The 21,439-nt window shown below is 39.8% G+C and overlaps 1 long non-coding RNA gene across 1 annotated transcript in view; it reads right to left on the bottom strand.

The window, feature by feature from the left end:
• Positions 1 to 4,603: 4,603 nt before the first annotated feature.
• The window catches only part of LOC149524663 (uncharacterized), a 38,644-nt gene continuing 21,808 nt past the window's right edge, over positions 4,604 to 21,439 (bottom strand). The window contains exon 5 of the long non-coding RNA XR_016349023.1: positions 4,604 to 9,315. This is a non-coding gene — a long non-coding RNA (uncharacterized LOC149524663). The remainder of the gene's footprint in view (positions 9,316 to 21,439) is intronic.

The following is a 21,439-nucleotide window of genomic DNA, read 5'->3' as shown; positions in this document are numbered from 1 at the left end:
TGTTATACAGAACTCAGCTGAACAGAAAGCTCAATTAACCAGAATTTCTGATATTTCCCAATACAAATCTTCAGTCTAGTAACTGAGACTAGTATACTGCCCAGAATGTTATGCAATTGCACATTCTGCACTCTACTTTTATGCAAAAGTGGCAGAAGGCAAACAAGCAAGTTGAAACCAGGGATTTATTCAAAAAAGAAGCGTTCAGGGTATGTCATGGGATCATTACAAATTCAGCCCAATCTCCTGCACCTTCTAAATCTACAATAATTGGTTTGATAATGATGATCCTAAGGTAGTACAAAATCCTGAAGTGCCTTCTGAATCATCAAAGAAAGGTTAAATTATGTTCAGTATAGGGTTGTTAAAGCATAAACAGTATAAAGGGTTAACCGATAAACCTGGACTCTTCGGTTAACTTTCATGGTTACATGCAGGCTCCTGGTACTCATGGAAAGCCGACTTAAAAGCCAACTCGCAGCATTCACCGGCTCCTAGAGAGCTGCCCACTTCCCTGTGCTGCTGCCTCTGATATAAAGGCAGCACAAGGGTGGGGGCAGGCAGGAGCTAATACACAGAGGGAGCTGGCTTAAAAGCTGGTTCCCTATGTGCACTAGTTCCTGGAGAACTGACTGCCATCCATCTTTGTGCTGCCTCTGTATCAGTGCTGCTGCTTCAGGTACACAGTTACTTAATTGTACGCATTTTAACATGCCTAGTTTAGTATAGTTTTAGTGTTCAGTGTACTTTAGAGTTCTGGGTGTACCATAGTGATATGTAGTGTCATAAGATAACCTATTGTATAGAAAACTTTTACCTGTATGCCCCTAAATGCTTCAAGAAATCAACTGCTCCACAGTGCACTATTTTATACTTTATTCATTTTATAGTATTCTAATTCTTTGAGAATTGGTATTCTATTGGTAAAGTATCAGAGGGGTAGCCGTGTTAGTCTGAATCTGCAGAAGCGATGAGGAGTCCTGTGGCACCTTATAGACTAACTGAAGTGTAGGAGCATAAGCTTTCGTGGGCAAAGACCCACTTCGTCAGATGCATGTACATGCATCTGACGAAGTGGGTCTTTGCCCACGAAAGCTTATGCTCCTACACTTCAGTTAGTCTATAAGGTGCCACAGGACTCCTCATCGCTATTGGTAAAGTGTAACTCTCAGTTAACCCAAATGTTTGATTAACCAGCATCCCCCCATTCTTCCAACATGCCACATAACAGCTTTTACTATATTTTTCTGGATAATTGTATATGAGTGGTTGGACACGAGTGTAAAGTGCTAGTGCTGTAGTATCTCAAACATGTTGAAAAGCCTCAGAGGGGTTGCCATGTTAGTCTGTTTCTGCAAAAACAACAAGTAGTACTGTGGCACCTTAGAGACTAACAGCTTTATTAGGGCATAAACTTTTGTGGGAAAAGCCCACTTCATGCCCTAATAAATCTGTTATTCTCTAAGGTACCAGAGGATTCTTCAAATATGTTGCTTCATTGTAAAGAGTTATGAAGATAGGAACTAAATTACTATAAACCAGAGTACATTTTGCTATATTTTTGCTCTCTTAACCCTGTGACGGGGAGTCCTCGCCCCATTCCTTCTCCGCGGCTGGGGAAGCACTGGGCGGCTGCTGCGACGGGGAGGCTCACCCGTGCGCCGCCTGTTCCCACGCTGCTCAGCCGTCGCCCCGGGCTGACATCAGGAAGGGCAATGTTGGGGTGCCCCGGGGCTAGCGGAGGGAGCGAGTAATGGCCCCGCCCCCAAGGAAGGAGGCGGGGTGCGCACCGTCCTGGGTTGGGGGCGTGACGCAGGGACGCCGGCGTTGGGCGGGGCCGGGGGAAGCCGTCGGCACAGCCTCCGCCTGTGATAGGACGGCCAGCGCTGCGGCGGTCATTCAGAAGGGCATGCCAGCCCAGACCAGGGGGACCAAGCCCGGGAGAGAAGCCCGAGCCCGAGCCCAAGCGGAATGTCTAAGGCTGGGAAAAAGCAGCTAGCCACCGCCAGGAACCGTTGCGCCTCCACCAGCAATCCTGTCCACAAAGGGGAAGGTGAGCTCCGTGGTAGAGGGGCTTTCGGGGGAAGGGAAGTAGCCCAGGGCAGAACCCGGTGTGGTTGGTGGGTCGGTGCATTTCGGCAGCTCGCCTCACTGACCGGACCGGATCCTTCCCGGATCTGAGTTCTTAGGGCCCTGGGCTGGGACCCGTGAGCGAGGGTGGGTCCGAGCCCTCCTTTCTCCCCCTCACGTTACCCCTTGTCACCATAACAAGGGTGTCGTGGCAGCACTAAAAGTGGGGACTAGAAGGTCACGGTTGATTCAGGGGAGGGTTATGCTGGTGATGAGCACCCGAGACAGACTGTAGGTGGTCCAGAGATGGACTGAGTGAAGACAGTCGATTGGGGCACTGAGGCATGGTGGGGGGAGGCGGTCACGGGAGCGCCTCCTGACAAACCCGCAAATATTTTAGCATGAATGTCTGGGTTCTGTAGAACACAACAAGGCACTTAACCTTGGTAACATGAAATGTGATTTGGGATAATGTATCCAATATCAAAGAAGCATATACACAGTTTATCGTATGTTATGGGTTTATAGACACATTATTGATACAATACTGGACGTTGGAAACATATTTCAAGACAAACGGTAAAATAACATTCATTTCATCTTTTTCAGAGAGACTTAATTGCATAATTAGTAAGGATGAATGCACAATCATTACCTTTTGAGTGGGCTTGTGACTGTTTATTTTAAAAAGGTATATATTAAAAATAATACGTGGAAGCCTTCTTTTATTTGCTGTTGTTCATTAAATATTCTCTTTGGAAGTTACTTTCCAACCACCATTCCTTCAATAGAACTAATGGAGGAGTAACGGAGGAGGAGAAGGACCTCGGAGTCCTGGTTGATTATAGGATGACTATGAGCCACCATTGTGACATAGCCGTGAAAAAGGCTAATACGGTCTTGGGATGTATTAGGCAAGGTATTTCCAGTAGGGATAAGAAGGTGTTAGTGCCATTATACAAGGCATTGGTGAGACCCCATTTGGAATACTGTGTGCAGTTCTGGTCTCCCATGTTTAAGAAGGATGAATTCAAACTGGAACAGGTACAAAGAAGAGCCACTAGGATGATCTGAGGAATGGAAGATCTGTCTTATGAAAGGAGACAAAGTGCTTGGCTTGTTTACCTTAACCAAAAGAAGGGTGAGGGGGGACATGATTGCTCTCATTAAATATATTAGAGGGATAAATAACAGGGAGGGAGAGGAATTATTTAAGCTTAATACCAATGCGGACACAAGAACAAATGGATATAAGCTGGCTAGTAGGAAGTTTAGACTTGAGATTAGACGAAGGTTTCTAACCATTAGAGGAATGAGGTTCTGGAACGGCCTTCCAAGGGAAGTAGTGGGGGCAAAAGATCTATCTGGCTTCAAGATTAAACTAGATGGATTTATGAAGGGGATGGTTTGATGAGATAACATGATCTTGGTAACTAATTGACCATTCATTATTAGTGGTAAATAGGTCAATGGAGGGATGATAGGAGTTACTATAGAGAACTTTCTGGGTGTCTGGCTGGTGAGTCTTGCCCACATGCTCAGGGTTTAGCTGATCGCCATATTTGGGGCCAGGAAGGAATTTTCCTCCAGAGTAGATTGGCAGAGACCCTGGAGGTTTTTTGCCTTCCTCTGTAGTATGGGGTACAGATCACAGCTGGAGGATTCTCTGCATCTTGGGGTCTTCAAACTATTTGAAGGCTTCAATATCTGAGATATAGGTGAGAGGACTATTCTAGGAGGGGGTGGATGAGATTCTGTGGCCTGCATTGTGCAGGGGGGTCAGACTAGATGATCATAATGGTCCCTTCTGACCTTAAAGTCTATGAGTCTATGAGAACTGCTAATCCAATGAAAGAGAGAAACATGTAACTGCTTGCAGTTAATTTCTGGTTAGTCAATCAAAGTATATTTCCTTGAAATAATAACGAAGTATATACATTCTTCTTCTAGATTTTTAACTACTATTTTGTACTTTAATTTTTAAAACCAGATGAGTGACATCCATTTTAATGTAGCCTAGTGGTGCTATTATGTAGCAGTGTTTCCTCTCTAGTTATCAGAGATGTAGAGATGTATCAACATTTTAAAGCACCTGAATATTGACTAGGGAGGACATATTTTAATACAATAAACTTGGCATTTCATGCTGTATTTCCATTTGAATTTTCTACGTAAATATTAAATAGGCTGATTATTAAATAATTAAGACTTCTATAATTATGCCTGGTAGTTTTCTATTCTTTAGTTTCTCTCACTTACCTTTTATTTTAATTTTAAAAATATTATCAATTGCATATATTAGTTATATACAAAATTCTATGAACTATATACTTACTTCATAAGAGATATTTATATACATAAGAAATACAAATTCTAGAAAAATAGAATATTAATACATTAATACATGGATTTAAAACATTTATAGATGATGTATCATTGCTTAACACGTTTACATATATTATAATGATATAACGTAGCTCACCTTATATCATCAAATCCTTCTCTTGCATGGGGAATTAGGATGATCCTACATAGTAAATATCCATCGTAAGAAAAACAAGAATATTCACCAAGCTTTCTATTAATTCTAAAGGTGACAGTAACTAAAGAAAGGTGACTTTCTTATGAGGTCTTTATTATTCACCTTACACCAAAAAAAACAAATTGCTATAGGCAAAATATACAGCAAATAAATTAGGATTGTGCTCTGGTAGAATAATTATTCATTGTGATGAATGCAACTTGTAATAATAGAATGCTACTCAAAAGGGCAGTCTATCTGCTAATGCTAATCTTACCGATAGGTGGCAGTCTGCATTCACTATAATAGGGATACCAAACTTCTGTAAATGGTGTACTAAGTTGACCTGAAGTTATTTTAATGGCGTGTGTGCATGTGTATGTATGCCTACATGTATTTGTAGCAGAGATGTGAGGGGTCTGAGAGAAAGAGATCAGACTAATTCATACATATCAAAGTCTGGAAGAAGCTGAATCACTATAGAAAATATTAGTTAATGGAGTTTTTCCTATAACCTAATTTGGAAAAATTACTGTTTTAGGAAAGTGAGATCCCAATTTCAGGTGTCTTTTTATTATATACATTAATTTGAGATGGATAATCAGCAATTGACAAACAGAAATATTTAATGCAGTATTAAAAATTTCCATTACTCCGCCAAATCTCCTTGAAAAGGAGCTCTCGTGCTGTGCAAATTAAATATGATTCAATACAATATTAAAGCCAAGAATTCCATTTCCCCAGACTGTGTTTCTGTTTAATATTCCAACACCTGTGAACGATAGGATTGAACCAATGTTCTAATGAGGATGCACTAGATAATGAAATTCAACAATAAACTCCATTATAAAGGAACAGAGGTAGTGGGGGAGTGGGGATATTTAAAACAAATTTTGCCTCTTAGAGAAGCAGTGTTTTCCCTGTTCAGAGCTCTCACTGATGTTAGGGGCAGAGCTCTATGTGAAAAAAAGTAACAGAGTAAAGATCTATTCAAATTTGCTCTCAGCTCTTTTTAGATATTTATGAGGGTTTCCTTTAGTAATGTAAGTAAGGAAGTACTTGGGACTTTATCAAAACTGAAGATAATGGGGGGAGGGAAACTAATGAGACAAAATCAACTCAGTCTAAAACAAACAAAAATTTTTGAACTACAGGTTAAGACCAAAGAGATCTTGGTGAAAAAAAAAAGTCTGAAGAATAAAATATTTGACTAGATAAGCCACAATATTTCTACTGCAAATGTATTTGGATTGTTTTCAATTAAGAAAAATCATATTGTTTATGGAGGCAAAAGAAGGACAGAAATTGGCACTTTAAACATTTAAAAAATAAAAATGGGCCTTTCTGTAAATATATAATTATTGATGCAGGAATGTTTCAATAACCTGCAACCACCATGTCTTCCAAATGAAAACAGAATAGCAGAATACTGCAACACAGATGGCCTGATTTTCAAAATTAATATGCAAAATATTGGTGTCCAATTGTATGCTTAATTACACAAGCAGTTACTTATGACTGCATGCACAAACTGAGTATCTGCACACGTATTTGACTGGTTAGATTCATAACTGGATATTTATAAATTCTCAATTTGTTCATTCAACCACAGTAATTATAGGCCCCAGATTCTTCTTTGATGTACATACTTGTTTACCCTATTGAATCCAAAAGTGTTACACTTTTGTTTAAATGACCACACAATTTGTATATTTTTACACAGTTGTGTGCACAATTTAAAAATCAGAGCCTAGAGGCTCAATTCTCCTCAGGAGATGTGTGCCTAACACCTACTGATGCCAATGTGACTTACATCCAGGAGTCTGGAGACTGAATTATTCTTATTCAGGAGAATTTTCAAGGTGAGCAATTAGGGCATGCCGGAAGGAAGTTCAAAAGTTCAGTTTTGGGTGTGTCAAAAATCAGAAGAAATTATGGCTGAAGATGGGAGACATGGCTGAAAATTTACATCCACTCTTACTTCAGGTATACAAATTAGCTATGACCTTGAACTGTAGCTTCTCACTAGGCCAGGTCAACACTGGGGGAGAAAGTCAAGCTAAGATATGCAACTCCAGTTACGTGAATAGTAGAGCTTTTGTTTATGTACCTTAGTTCAACATACCACGGTTACCCACTGAGAGAGGTCAGTGAGGGAAAGTTCCCTTACTCCTCATGAACCCATGGAGTACTGGAGTCGATGGGGGCACCATCAGCAGCACTCAATTTAGCGAGCCCTTACTAGACCTGCTAAATTGAAGCCCAGAAGATTGATCTCCAGAACGCTGATTTCTGGGTAAGTATGGAAAAGGCCTTAGACTTTAGTCCACCCTGAATAGTTATATTGGCATTGGTACAGTGGTCCAGGTGGGGAAGGATGAATAAAACATATCCCTGATCAACATAGTTGTGCTAACAAAAACCCCAGTGCAGGAAGAGTGCTTCCTTTGTCGTAGCTAACATTGTTCAAGGATATGGTACTCCTACACCAACCTAAAAATTCCTTCCATGTAAGCTGCATCTACATTAGGGAGTTATGTTGGCATAGCTGTTCCACACAGACTCTTCATATGGACACCTTATTCCACAAAAGTGCTTTTGTGCACATTAACTTAATCCCTTTCTAAAGTGCAGAGTAAGAGCGTATACCACACATAAAGTATCAAAGATACAAACACCAAGGACGAGTGATGAAGCAATCTGCTGGTTATAGAAATCTGCTGGTTATTTTATTTTTTCCCTCCCTTTTAACAATTCTCAAGTTTTTGACAGGTATTCAATTCTTCTGAATTTTTATATTTAACTCCATAAGAATGGTCTTTAGAAGGACTGAAGGATAAAGAGTGGAACTGATAATAGCTTTATCATATTCCAATATTTCTGTTCATCATTTTACATCAACATAAACTGCTTCTCCTTCAACCAAAAATGTGATGCAAAGCCAAGGCCATATAAACCTAATACACAAAAGCTAACAACGAAGGTCAAATATAACTGGGAGCCTTTAAGCTCCTGCCTTGATTAGTCAGATGTGTCTAAATCCCCAATGAGTCCCTCCACACTGCAGTTCTACAATGTCTTTCTGGCTTACAATCATTCTGCATTTCTAAGTGGTGTTTTCAAGTACTCTGGAGGGAGATTTGTTGGAGTCAAATGCACCATAGTTTGCTTTTTGTGAAAATCCATGCATTTGCTTTAAAAACTGTGAAGTTTTCTGATTTCCATCACATATCATAGCAACTTCTAAGTGTGCTCTACTATGTTTGTACAGAAACAAATCCAATGCACTTACACTTAAAATAAAATAAAAATTCTCTTGAGTGTTAGATTTCTTGATTCTGTCTAACTCATGTTCTGGTATCCACAGTTCAAGAAAGAACTCAGAAGAAATCAGAGAGAGTTCATAAACATGAGAATGACTAAAGGGGTAAAAATATGCCATTTAGTGATAAAAACTCAAGGTGCTTAATCTATTTATGTTAACAAAGAGAAAGTTAAGGAGTGACTTGGTTACAGTATAAGCACCTACATGGAGACCTAATATTTAATAATGGGCTCTTCCATCTAGCAGCATAATGTATGACACAATCCAATGGCTGGAAATTGAACCTAGAGAAATTCAGACTGGAAATAAGATGTAAATTTTTAACACTGTAAGTAATTAATCACTAGAACAATTTGTTGGAGGTCATGGTAGATTCTCCATCACTGGCAATTCTACAATCAAGGTTGGTTGTTTTTTAAAAGATCTGTTCTAGGAATTATTTGGGGAAATTTAAATGGCCTGTGCCATACAGGAGGTCAAACCAGATAATCACTTCAGATCTTAGCATTTATGAAACACCAGCAGTGGAATCCTACCCAACTGAAGTCAATTACAAAACTCCGACTAATTCAGCAAGGGCCAGAAATTCACCCCAGGTAACTAAGCTGGAGAGAGTATTCCCAAATGAAAGCAGTTTTGGGAAAGGTAACTGGTTTAGTTGAATTCTAAACTGAACTCATCATCACAGAACTACATAGAATGTACTAATATTCATTTACTCATGAGTACCAAGTATGAAGCAAGTATTACATTATTTGGAACATGCATCCCCAGAGACTGTGCTATCCATAGAATAGTTTCCTCTCTTTATGAGATAGCATAATTTAAAAGTTTCTTAATAGTTCTTGCCAAAAAATAGAACTGGTTTAGCAACTAGAATGAAGGGGAATTCATGAAGGACAAACTAGGTAAAGAGTCAATGTCATCAATAACATAAAAAAGTATTTTACGAGTCTATATGCCACATAATAACCCTATATAAAGATAAAATTTGCAAAATCAGCATTAAAATCATCCTTTGTATGAATGAAGCAATATATTAGTTACTCTTTTTTAAAAATGAGCTAATAAATATGTTTCATTATATGGCCTTAATGCCCAGGAGTGAGCGTATCAAAGATTTTAAAAAGATTTAATGAGATTGGGAAGAAAAATATCCCACTCCAAGCTTCCATTCCAACATTAAATAAGATGAAACTACCACAACAAACTATAAAATCTTTAGTTTTGATTGGAAGGATGTCACAGATCAACTCTGTTGCACAGTCTGGCAGATACAGTAGGAAATGAAGAATCTGGTAATCTTCAAGATGTGCTTCAATATCTTTAACAACTGTGTAATCCTCTTGCCATAGCTCTTGTTCCTCTCTTTCCCTTACCTACGAAGTCTTAACTTGTACTGTAAACAATTTAAGACAAGGGCAGAGGGAAACACTTTCAAAAAGTATCCTCCCATTTTCAGAATCTCTTAAGCACAGTAAAAATAGACATGTATAATTCTCAACTCTCTCTTTATTTCATAGACCTGAGTGCTTTGATTTTCTCATCTGTAGTATTGGGATAATTGTATTCACTTTCCATCATAATGTGCTTTGAGGTCCTTGGATCAATGGTGTTGTATAAGTTCAGAATATTATTTATGGGTATGGGAGGACAACATTATAAATACAATTATATTGATTTTCCTCTTGGTCAGGAAGGTGACCAAGAAGCATATGCCCATTCCCCACATGATTGGGAAAATAGGGTAGCATGACATATCTAACTTCAGACTGCCTAAAAACCATTTTGCTATATTCAGTGCTAATGTCTGATCTTCATGCAGTTGAACCTGTGTTACTGAGGGTTCTGATGACATTTGGGAGAGTACACTTAACTAAAATAAAAATAAAAACAAGAAAACTACGGTAATGATATTGGACTCAATATATCAAGTCATATTTCTAATGGAAACATCTCCAGTCAAAGTATTGTAATGTTGAGGTTCTGGGATCTTTAACATTCAGCTGCGGGTAGGAGCTTCCTAGAATGTGGAAAGCTACCACACTGCATTGATAACTGCTTTTAAAACAAATGGCACAGATATAAAATTATGTACCACCCAGCACACAGACTTCAACCCTTTGTCTACACTAGGGAGTTAGTTTGAAATAACCTCCCTTAGGTCGAATTTATAAGCGGACAGTCCACACTACCAAGCCCTTTATTTTGAAATAACAGGCCATTTATTTAGAAATCTTTACTCCTGCTTTCCTCCGGGAATAATGCTAATTTCAAGATACTTATTTCATAATAATGTTAGTGTGGACACTCTGCTGCTGCTATTTTGAAATAACTACTTCCCAGAGTAATTTGAACTAATTATTATCCAGTGCTTCTTGGGGCTCTAAGTCGAGGTCGTTTGTATTCACATTAACGGAGCCTGACTCCAACTAATTTCAAGGCTTCCCCATAGTGGGGGCTCACTATTTTGATTTTGTAAAATCAGAAGTTATTAATTCGAATTTGGTTATTTTGAAATAATTTCCTAGTGTAGACATGACCCAAGAGACACATCCTGTTGTTGTGCAAGCATGCAACCACTCCACTTACTCCTTTTGTCATCACAGAAAGCAGGAGATAGAGTATATAGTGCTAACACTTAATACACACTAGTTCAATAGTAGGTTTCTGCAGTTAGTAGTCTAATTTCTGTTGTCGTTTACACTGATTCCAACCCCATTAACATCAATAGTTTTACAGCTGTAAGGACAGAATTTGGCTCATTATATCTGGTATTTAACTGACTGTGATTTTCACTGTATTGCATATGCTATTTTTTCCTTCTTATTCATCAGGTTTGCTCTTTGATCATTTATTCAGAAAAGGTTAATAGATATTGGTTCATGCAGGGTATGAGTATTTGCTTGTAAGTTTCAGAGGGATTTTTTGAGAGAGAGAGCCAGGCAGATATGAAATATTGTTATAAAAACTTCTAGTCACTGTGGCAAGTCTCTTGGCAGGTGATCACCTGTGTTTCTCTACATCTAGTACAAACCAGACAAATATTTTAACAACTTGTATACCATGTTAGTAGGATAATGGTGTGTGTATGGTTTGTTTTGGGGGGAGGAAGGGAGTTGTGCCTATCTTCTGTGGCAAAAGATTCTAAATAATACAGAGTCTGTTCTGTCTACCATCCAGGCTAACTTTTCCAAGGTGGTCCTATTGTCAAATAAGAGACTAGGGAACAAGCTAGTCTTAGTAGTCACAATGCACTTTGTTTTCAACCAGTTCTTTAATACAAGCTGGTACCTTCTCTTCTCTCTCCTCCTTCCCCCAGCTCCTACCCCCTTTCTTAAGGCACTAACCAAGTTCAAAAGGCATTGACTACCTAAAAGACTGTAGGGCTTTAACTTCAGCCTGTCATTAGGTGATGCTGGAGAAAACTGTACTCTGCATTTCCTGAGGCTACAATTGCCATTTCTGCAGTGCTCCCAGCCTGAGGAGAAAGACCCATAATAACTCCCAAAAGGAGTTTTCCCAGAAAACAGTGAAGTGATCCATCAATTAAGCCACGGGGATGGATAGGATAAAAGCTTTCTTCTCTCCAGCCCCGGGAAAATCAGGGATGAGTGAAATATGCCATTGTAAAATTGGTTTGTAAGGAGAATTGGGCCCTTTGTTCTTCTGTTTTTATCATAAAAGTCTGATTTTAATAAACTCTCATATCTCCAAAATTGCAATAAACTATATTGACCTACTAACCCAGAATCACCACCTAATTTTTCTTACATCATATATAAGTACTGTCTAGTTGTTAGTACACAGAATTGGGGGGTTGTAGTCCTGGTATCTTTTGCTGACTTTGCTACTGACTTGCCATATGATCTTGAACAAATAATGTAACATTTCTGTATGGTCTCAGTATAGTGATCTGTAAAATAAGTGTTATCCATAATTACATCATAGGCAAGCTGTGAGGACTGATGTTTGTAGATGTTAGCTTTAAACACCTTAGGTGGAAGGTACTAGTATTAGTACCTGATTTATATTAGTGTAGCCAATAATTTTAGTTTATTGTTCATTTATTGTGATGTTATGCCATATATAATTGTGTGGTAAAGTGAATGTGTGTGTGGTCACTAACTTTCATCTTTATGTGTCCCTAGAAACTTTAAATTGGAAGCAAGTAGTACAAGTGACTTATACTCTGTCACACTTAAAACTGTAGCCACCAAATCTGAACCCATGGTGGTCTAATACCACATTACAACATTCACTTTAAATAAACTAAAAGGCTGTATTAGTAACTGATTTATATCAAACAACTAAGATATTTTGGACTAAAAATGGCTTGTAGGTTATTCTGTCTTGAAGCAGTTTCATTACAACATAAAGAAGAACTATGACTATTATACATTTGTCAAAAACATTACAGTCTAAAAGCATATTTACTCCAAAGTCTGCAACCTCTACATTTGTTTAGAACACACTGATGAGACAGACAGAAGGAAGCAAAGAGGCCCTCTGCCAATATTAATAATAATTAAGCTGTCACTAATTTTTACCCTAGTTTGCTTGAAGTACAGTGGAAATTTATTGAATTGCAAAGGAGAATGTGTTTTAACAATGGAATTCTGGCTGAATGATTTCCTAACATATCAATGTTTCTAGAAGTTTAAATTATTTTTTGGAATAAATACAAAGGCAAAATTCTTCACTGATTTGGTGCAGCTCCACTGACTTCATTGGGATATATGCCAATTTATACCAGCAGACTAGTTGGACCACATTTTCTAAGTAAATACAGTGTTCAGTAAAAGTCAATGGCAAAATTCACATGACCAGGATTTATCTCGGAAAGATCATCTACTTTATATACAGAAAAGTCTCAAGGAGAAAGTGTGGGATATGGCAAGTTTTGCCTCTCAGTAATACATAGGAAATATGTTCTTACTTTATACCATAAATGACATGGGCTTATATTAAAAGCTTTGATGATGACTAATGCAAAACTGTGACTGCTCCCACAGAAAAGTGGAAGATGGTTAATTTTCTACAGTGCTACATGTGGCACAACACACCCTTCTTATTGATATATGAGAGTAGAGTATATTGAAGAACTCAGGAAAAGGGAGACAGAAGTTTAAATGCAAAGGAACAGGATTTGTTCTTTTAAATCTTGTGCATGTATTAAAGTTTCTCCCAGGCCACACGTGCATGACTGATACTCAGCTGATAACCCAAACTGACAGTAACCTTGGCACCAGTACAGAGGCAATATTTACAAAAGGATGAACTATTTTAGAACAATGTCTCTAATGTACTAGGCACAAACAGGCTTTTCTTCAACATCAGGCATGCATGTCGTCTTGTTCCAACAATTTTGTTCATGTACAAATGTATTCATTGTGGACAATGCAAGGAAAATGTCACTCTCCATTTATACTTCAGTTTCCCTTTGTCCCTCTTACAGTATTGGAGGGCAGTGATGCAGTACAGAATCTTGCTCCAAATGCTCACATTTTTGCCCCCAATCCCCCTTTAAAGCACCAGCATTTCAGAGCAACTCAGATTTAAGACTCTCTACAGCACATAGAGGTGGGGGGAGGATTGAAATTGGTGTCTCTCCCTCCACTTCCTCCAACAGAAGATTCCAGTCCTGCATTTGCCCTATCACTCAAGTGTACACAATGGCCCTGGCAGCAGTGGATGGGGTGGCAGTAGCTTTTTGAGTTGTGTAAGTGGATGCACCTGGCACATAAGCATGAATAGACTACATTAACGCAATTCTCCCACGCTTATGTATGAAGCCATCCACTTCATGAACAGCCTCACACTGATAAAGGCTGCCTCTTTGTTGACTTGGACAAGTTCCCCAGTATGGTCAACAAAGATAGTGGCAGACTTTGAAAGACATAAATTAATTCAGTTAGCAGTGGAAAGAGCATAGAGAAATATTTAGTTACAATTAAAGGGAAAAGTTACATCTAAACCAAAAGATGGGCATGGACCAGGATTTTGGACTAAGGCAGGAGGAAATAAACGGAAAAGTTTTCCATTAAAAGCATCTGCAGAAAAGAGCATCTAGACTGGCACAGACGTTTTAACATTGACAGCCCCCTTGTACACTGTAGTAATCTAAACATAAATTATGTGTAGAGCCCTATCAAATTAATGGCCATGAAAAACATATCATGGACCATGAATTTTGGTCTCCCCCTGTGAAATCTAGTCTTTTGTGTAGTTTTACCCTTTAATATACAGATTTTAGGGGTCAGAACAGTATTTCTCAAACTGGACATCCTGACCCACAAGACAGGGTGGGAAGAGACAAGATTATTTTAGGGAGAGGTCATGATATTGCCACTTTCACTTCTGCACTGCCTTCAGATCTGGGCAACAAAAAAGTGGCGGCTTTTGGTCAGGTGTCCAGCTCTAAAGATAGCTCCCCACCACCAGCAGTATGGGCCATCTTTACTTCTGTGCTGCTGCCTTCAAAGCAAGGTGGCTGGAGAGTGGTGGCTGCTGACTGAGGGCCCAGCTTTGCAGAAAGCAGTGCAGAAGTAAGGCTGGCAATCTAAGGTCCCTCTAGGTGTTCTGTACAAAAGCCAGATCAGTAGAGGCACCCCCTCCTCTAGCCCAACCCAACCCCATCGGAGTTGCCACGGCCAGTAGAGAGCTGTTTCTCACTTGGCCCACAGTGGCTGGTATGAGAGAGGGCTGGGAGAAGCACATTACCTTCATACTAGTACACATACCAAAATTCATTCTGCACATGGACATAAAAATTAGAGGGAACACTTGTGGCAATACCATGCCATGCCATCCTTCCTTCTGCAATGCTGCTGGCAGTGGTTCTGCCTGCAGAGCTGGGTTCCTAACCAGCAGCTGCTGCTGTCTGCCCAGCTCTGAAGGCAGCACAGAATTAAAGGTAGAAGTACTGACCCCCCCCCCCCCACTACAATAACTTTATGTGCCCCCAAAAGTCCTTTATGGGGCAGGACTCCTACAATTACAACACTGTGATATTTCAGCTTTAAATAGTTGAAAAAATTATTTTTAAAATCTTATGACCATGAAATTGACCAAAATGGACCATAAATTTGGTAGGGTCCTACTTATTGTACATAGCTACATCAAGTTTAAATCAGCAATTGCCACTTTATGAAAGGAATGGCAATGCCTCTGATTTATTTTGCAACTTTCTTACAGTATAGTGATGTATGAACTAAATAAGATTGCACTTTATGGAAAAATTCTTATTTCTACTAAGTTCATCCCTCAAACAAACCAGCCAAATAGAAAACCACCACCACCACCACCACCCAACACCTTTCCCCAGCATAGGACTCTTGAAATATGCAAACATATCCCATATTCTTTCTGAACTTCTCGCATTGCAGCTTTTAACCAGAAGAAGAACGTATGACTGAAGGTTTAGCTCAGTGAAACCAGCTTCTCAAAAGACTAATCTAGCAAATAGGATTGTGGATTTTACCTGGCATTTCAAGATAAAGTATGAAATATAAAAATAGAATGGCTTCACAAGGAAAGTGTTTTAATTGCTCCTAAATTAAACAAGCCCTTTTCCTCAAAATCACTAGTTTCTTTCTTACTTTTCTTTCCTAGGCTTTCAGTACAAAAAACAGATCTTAAGAGAGTACTTGGTTAATGGGCTACTCAAATGAAAACAAAGTTCTTGTTCTTTTTGCTTAGCTCTACACTGCAGGGCAGCTCTACACAGGGCAAAAACTGGTAGATATGCTTTATGAAATTAATAGAAGAACTATATGTACTAGAAAAACAATGAGCAATCCTGTGACACCTTAGAGACTAAAAAATGTATTAGGTCGTGAGCTTTTGTGAGGAAAACCCACTTCATCAGATGAGTTTCCCATCTAGAATTATGTTTTCAAAAGCTTTGATTTGCAGTGGTAAGTAATCTTTTTCCTCTCTTTCTTCGCTTTAGTCTGCAGAGCAAATTTTTTCTCCCCCAATAATCCCATCAGTAGTAGAAAGATGTTGTGATATCTTCCATCCAAGCCAAGAAGATGAGACACATTGCCTCCACTGAAGCAACCACGGATGCCACACCACAAGGAGCTCTGAAAACTAGATACCCAGTGGTTCAGATCCCTGCACAACCAAACAGATCAACTCTCTGCCATGCTCTGGTTTCATTACATTAGAAAGCAGAGATCTCAGAGTTGCCTCTAGGCCTAGTTCTCTTGCACAGCGGCCCACACCATTCTACCTTTAATATTTAACGGCTTGACCTTTCACTTATCCTGGATAGAGATCTCTGAATCTGTATTCTGTCTATAATCATAAAGAGCAGCTTTAAGAGCAACTTACTTGCACTCCTGTTGGCAGATACTGGTACCACTGAATGGTCTATTCCTAACAGAGATTAATAAAACCTATTGCCAGCAAAGAAGCTCTTTAAATCCTAACTGAACATCCCTTGCTGTTGCACTAAGTAGAAGTGTTTCTGCCTTTCAGATGTAAAGTGACTAATGGGATATGTTCATAATACATCAGCAAATACTGCAGTCGTATTTTTCATACTCCAGTGCCCTTTTAATATTGTCAAGCCACACTTGGGCTGTGTCTACACTTGCAAGTTTTTCCAGAAAATCATCTGATTTTCCAGAAAAACTTGCCAGCTGTCTACACTGGCCGCTTGAATTTCCGGAAAAGCACTGACGATCTAATGTAAAATCATCAGTGCTTTTCCAGAAAAACTATGCTGCCCCCGTTTGGGCAAAAGTCTTTTTCCGAAAGACTTTTGCCCGAAAGGGCCAGTGTAGACAGCATAGTTCTGTTTTCCACAAAAAAGCCCCAATCGCGAAAATGGCGATCGGGGCTTTTTTGCGGAAAAGCGCGTCTAGATTGGCCATGGACACTTTTCCGGAAAAAGTGCTTTCCAGAAAAGCGTCCTGCCAATCTAGACGCGCTTTTCCGAAAATGCTTTTAACGGAAAACTGATTGTAAGTAGACAGGAAAATGTCTATTTAGTAGTAATCAGGTTATATTCTTTGTTTTGTTGTTTGGTTAAACTTCTCTGTGCTAAATCAATGTGTCCCCTTTTCCCCCATACACTGTATCTAAGCTGTAGCCCAGATATACTACTTTTCTCAGGGTATGTCTACACTACCACCCTAGTTCGAACTAGGGTGGTAATGTAGGCAACCGGAGTTGCAAATGAAGCCCGGGATTTGAATTTCCCGGGCTTCATTTGCATCTCGCCGGGCGGCGCCATTTTTAAATGTCCGCTAGTGCGGACTCCGTGCCGCGCGGCTACACACGGCACAAACTAGGTAGTTCGGACTAGGCTTCCTACACTCTACCTAGTCCGTGCCGCGTGTAGCCGCGCGGCACGGAGTCCGCACTAGCGGACATTTAAAAATGGCGCCGCCCGGCGAGATGCAAATGAAGCCCGAGAAATTCAAATCCCGGGCTTCATTTGCAACTCCGGTTGCCTACATTACCACCCTAGTTCGAACTAGGGTGGTAGTGTAGACATACCCCCAGTTTTTTAATCTGTTCTTTTCTCAGTTGCTCTGTTACACCCAGCAGCCAAGTATACTTTATCAAGTATATCTTTTTGTTTTGTAAATAAAATCACCTTTTTTAAGGCAATGATTTGATCCTTGTGTCCTGGAAGGTAAACAGGAGGACTGTGTATGCATGCCTAAGACTGAGAGGTCAGCTATCAGAGATTGCAGTTTGTTTTCTTTTTTTTTCTTCTTCTTCAAGTTCTCTTGTGAAGAAAGAGCTTGGGGTAACCTTTTTGAAGAAGTTCAAGTGCTTCTTCCTGGGTTTAAGAAGAAGAGGTTTTTTACACTTGATGATGGCAGCCTATCACCCAAGGCCAGGGAATCTCTGACCTTGGGGAGCTTTAAGCAGAAGCCTATAGAGGCAAGGTGTTTTTGAAGGTCTCTTGCGGGCCCCTACTGATGTCCATTTCTCCCAGCCTACACAGAATGAATGGAGCTCAAACATGCAGGAAGGACAAAGTAAAGTTGGTGTTGCAGCTAGCAAGGCATGTGAAGCATAACAAGAAGGGTTTCTAAAGGCAAGAAGATGGTCAGGAAAAGTGTGGGAAACTTACCGAATGAGAAGCTGAAGTACTCAATGCTTTTTATGTCCCTCCCTTCATAAACAAGATCAGCTTCCAGACTGCTTTTTTGGGCAGTACAGTATGGGGGAGGTGACAGCCCCCAATGGTGAAAGAACAGGTTAAGAACTATTTAGAGAAGCTGGACATGCCCAAACCATGGGGCCAGATCTAATGCATTTGAGGGTGATGAGAGAGCTGGATAATGTGATTGAAGCCATTGGCCATTATTTTTGAAAACACGTGGTGATCAAGAGGAGGTTCTAGATATCTAGCTGGCAGCCAATATCAAGTGGAATAACCCGAGTCAGTCCTGGAGCCAGTTTTGTGAAATCTGTCTTGGAAGATTGGACCAAAAGAAATCTGGTGAGATTCAACAGGGACAAGTGCTGAGTCCTGCACTTAGGAAGGAATAATCCTATGCACAGCTACAGGCTGAGAAACAACTGGCTAAGCAGCAGTTCTGCAGAAAGGGACCTAGGAATTACAGTAGATGAGAAGCTGGATCTGAGTCACTATATGTCCTTGTTGCCAAGAAGGCTAATGGTCTACTGGGCTGCATTAGTATGAACATTGACAGCAGACCCAGGGAAGTGATGATTTCACTCTACTTGGCACTGGTGAGCCCACATCTGGAGTATTGCCTCTTGTTTTGCCTCCCACCCCTCCGCCCCCCCCACACACACACACTAAAGAAAGGATGTGAATTTGTGGAGAGAGTCCAACAGAGGTTAACAAAAATGATTGGAGGGTTGGGGGGCATGATTTAAGAAGAAATGGGCTTATTTAGTCTGCAGAAGAGAAAAATGAGGGGTAGGGGTGAGAGTAACTTAAATTTCTTACAGGTACTGTCCTATTACAACCCTCCTCTTGGGACCTCCCCTCAATCACCAGACTCCTTTGGGGTAGCCTGACAGTGGGGATGGAGGCATGCGCTACAACACCTGTAAGAAATTTAAGCATAGGGTGGAGTGCAAGAGGTCTCAGGGCAGAGGGTTCAGGTGTATGAGGGGCTCAGGGCAGAGGGTTGGGGTGTGGGAGGGTGCAGGAGTGTTAGTGCAGGTGGCTGGGGATATGGGGGGTACAGGAGTCAGGGATGGAATGTATGAGGGGCTCAGAGCAGGGGATTGAAGTGTATGAGGGGCTCAGGGCCGGGAGTTGGAGTATGTGGGGGTACAGAAAGCAGGGCAAGGGGCTGCGTGTGGGAAGTAGAGTGGGGGAGAGGGCCCTGGGGCTGGGATACCTTTCCTGCCTGACTGGGGCCAAGCTGCTGCATCCGGGCAGTAGTGACTGGATGAGGGACTGGGTCAGGATTTAGAAGGATAAGGTGGGTGAGGTAGTATCATTTATTGGACCAACTTCAGTTGGAGAGAGAGAGACAGACAAGCATTTTTTTTAACAGATTCCTCCCTGTGAAAAACATTTCAAATTGTGGGTCTCAAATTGTGTTCAATGAACTTTTGTGGGGGCAGGTTCTTTAAAAAAGGGGGACAGAATCTTGCCCAGAATGTAGAAGTTATAGAGTGAAGCTCCCTTAACATATGACAAGACTCACTATCTTGCCAACATTGTTAAACCTTATTACAAAATTAAAATAACGCAATTAGCAGCATACTTTCCTCTGTGCTTTGGATGGGCAGACATTTGTTTTTATTGTCATCCTTCGATGTATTTAGTTTTCTTTAGTAAAGCATTTTAGCATTAATAAAAAAGAATTTTCTAAATGTAGCATATCTCTGAGTCTTTGTTCAATCCTATTGAAAGAAACGTGAAGTAGCCTCTTTATATGCATCTGGCTCGATGTTTTAATATTCCACTGGCCTTTTGGGTGAAAGTGATATATATTCCATTATTCTTTTTAGTGAAAAACAGTTAAATAAACTGAGATAGATGAGCACAAATGCAGGTTATGATAAACATATTTTGGTCTTAAAAGAACTCAGGGCTAAAGAAGAAGTGGAGAGAATATTTCAAAAGTTGAAAAAATAACAATGCATAAAAGCAAAACTAAACCTTTTCTTATTCAAATGCTTCCCAGAGAAAGTCAATGCACACTTGAAGCTTAAAATAAAGGCTGCTCGACAGACTTTTTTTAAATGGCAAAGGCTGTTTTCTGACAGTCTTTTGATACATTTGCATAGCTAAAAGTCTGATGAAAAAAGAGTCAAATACTACATTTGTATTGTTTAGATACTATGAAAATATAAGGGTAACTTTAGCCCAAAGGGGAAAAAGTTTCAAACTAATGAAATCATATATAAAAAATTTATGCCAGGAATCTGAGTGAACAAATATCTACTACACAATAATTGTAAATACAAAAAACAAGATACTTTTGAAACTTTTTGATTTAGAACACCAGATGTTCTCAATTAAACTGAACAACTAGACTGAGAGGGAGGGGCAATGGAAGTGATATGCTATCCAAGCTATAACCCTCCTGGATAGAAAAGCCTGAATTGCTCTGCATATCAATGATATTGATGCGTCCTTTCAACAGATTTCCCATTCCTTGGATATTTTAATGTCATGGTTAGAGCTGGCTGCAAAATGCATTTGACCCAGCAACATTTTTATGTCAGACATTTTTCTATTTGCTTTCAAATATTTTTTCAATTTTTTCAGGTTTCCACGGCAAGATCCAAACTGGAATGTTACAATTTTAAACAAAGCAAATTCTGTTTTCATTTGCTGAAAACTGAAAGAAATGAAAACCTACAGAATTTTGATGAAAACTGGAATTTTTCACTAAAATGTCTACTTTAAAAAAAAAAATCCACCCAATTGTCCATAAGAAAAGCCTGATTATGCCGCTGTCTGAATTAAGGATTCAGTCCTGCAGACAGTTGTACATGTACGAGTCTAAACTCAAGTGAAGTTTGAAATTGATGGGATTACTCACAAGAATCTAGTTATACATATGCATAGATGTGAAACAGTGAGGCTTTGTCTACACTGCAGGGTTTTTGCACAAGAAGCTTTTTGCAGAAGTGATCTTCCGCAAAAACTTCTTGCGCAAAAGCACGTCCACACCTCAAAAGCACATTGCAAAAGCGATGCGCTTTTGCACAAGACAGCATCCACACTGCATGGACATTCTTGCGCAAGAAAGTTCTAATGGCCATTCACAGAATGGCCATCAAAGCACCTGTGCTTTTTCTGAAGAAACCCCTGTTGAGCATTCACACATGCCTTTTTGTGCAAGAACTCTTGTGCAAAAAGGAATTATTCCCTGTAGAAAGAGGTATACCTACCCTGCAAAAAGCCCTCTGTTCTGCCATTCTACTGTAAATTTTCTTGCGCAAAAATGCGCTTAACATGTGGATGCTCCACGGGTTTTTGCACAAAAATGGCTGGTTTTGCGCAAAAACAGCTATTTTGTGCAAAAACCCTCTAATGTAGACATAGTCTGAGGGAA

The sequence above is a fragment of the Pelodiscus sinensis genome, chromosome 3, assembly GCF_052426305.1.
Source record: "Pelodiscus sinensis isolate ZL-2025 chromosome 3, ASM5242630v1, whole genome shotgun sequence".
NCBI classification, from domain to species: domain Eukaryota; kingdom Metazoa; phylum Chordata; order Testudines; family Trionychidae; genus Pelodiscus; species Pelodiscus sinensis.
This window is presented reverse-complemented; position numbering and strand designations above follow the sequence as displayed.